This window comes from Neomonachus schauinslandi, chromosome 4, assembly GCF_002201575.2.
Source record: "Neomonachus schauinslandi chromosome 4, ASM220157v2, whole genome shotgun sequence".
Taxonomy (NCBI): domain Eukaryota; kingdom Metazoa; phylum Chordata; class Mammalia; order Carnivora; family Phocidae; genus Neomonachus; species Neomonachus schauinslandi.
This window is the reverse complement of record NC_058406.1, coordinates 6,312,782-6,314,258: the sequence shown is the minus strand read 5'-3', so window position 1 is coordinate 6,314,258 and position 1,477 is coordinate 6,312,782.

Sequence of the window (1,477 nt, the reverse complement as noted above, 5' to 3'; positions counted from 1 at the left end):
ATGAGACACCACTTCACACCACTAGGATGCCTAGAATCAAAAAGATCAGAAAAAGTGTTAGGAAAATGGAGAGACATTGGAACTCTCCTGCATTGCTGTAGGAATATAAAAAGTTGCAGCCAGTTTGAGAAACAGTCTGGCAGTTCCTCAAAAAGTTAAACACAGAGTTACCATATGACCAGCAATTCTATTCCTAGGTACATACCCAAAAGAATTGAAAACATGTGTCCACACGAAAACTTGTACACAGATGTTTATAACAGCATTATTCATAATAGCCAGAAAGTGGGCTATCAACATAAAAAAATAACAAATGTGGTATATCCATACAATGGAATCTTGCTCAGCCATAACAAATAAATGAAGTATTGATACAAGCCACAATGTGGATGAACCGTGAAAACATGCCAAGTGAAAGAAATCAGTCACAAATGAGGACTTACTATCTGATTCCATTTATGCGAATGCCCGGAATGGGCAAATCCATAGACACAGAAGGAGGGCGAGGGATCGCCTGGGGGCTGAGGGGAGGGAGTAAACGGGGAGTGGTGACTACTAACAGTTCCTTTTCCAGGTGATGAAACCCTTGGGGAATTAGATAATGACGGTTGCACAGACTTGTAACGGTTGCACAGACTTGTGAATGTACTATAAACGATGATATTGTACACTGAAAGGGGCCAATTTTATGGGATGTGAACGGAATCTCAATTAAAAAAATACGAAATTTTCAAAAAAGTAAAAACCAGTAAATCGGGAATTAATATTTCATTAAAAAAAAAAACCTAGTAAGCTTGACTTTACAAAATAGCGTGCTCATTGTAAGAAAAAATGAAAACACTCCCTTCCCAAAGTAACCATCACTACCCTGTGAATAGTCCGGGTACCGCTGGATAAGGAAGGATGATCACACTCCACGGTTGTTTTGTTACTAGTGGAAAGAATGCCTCCGTCCCTCACCCAACACACACACCGCACACCAGCTGGCTGAATGGAAGGTAACACTAGCCCTAAAAATGCCAATCCTTCCCTCTCCAGGACGGGACGTCCTAGCCATCTGGCTAGAGCAGGCGTGGCCCTGGTGCGGCAGGCGGGGAGGAAGGTGCCCGGGTAGGGCGCCGGGACGCGGCAGGGGACGTGGGAGCCACAGGGTGGAGCCTAGAGGGCGTGGGGGCGTGGCCCAGGGTGGAGGCTCGGGGTCCGGGCACCCGGTGGCGGACCGCGCGCGAGAGCCACGGGGTGTGCCCTGGAGGGCGTGGGGGCCGGGGCCGGGGGCGAGGCGCGGAGGGCCCGGGCCGGGGCGGAGCGCGGGGCGGAGTGCGGGGCGCGCCGGAGGAAGGGGGTTGGGGGCGCGCGGAGGGCCCCTGGGTCCGGGGCGAGGTGCGGAGGGATGCGGACCGGGGGCGGAGCGTGGGGTGGAGCGCACAGGGCGGAGGACCCCGGGGCCGGGGTTGGGCCGGGCGCTGGAGGCGGGGGC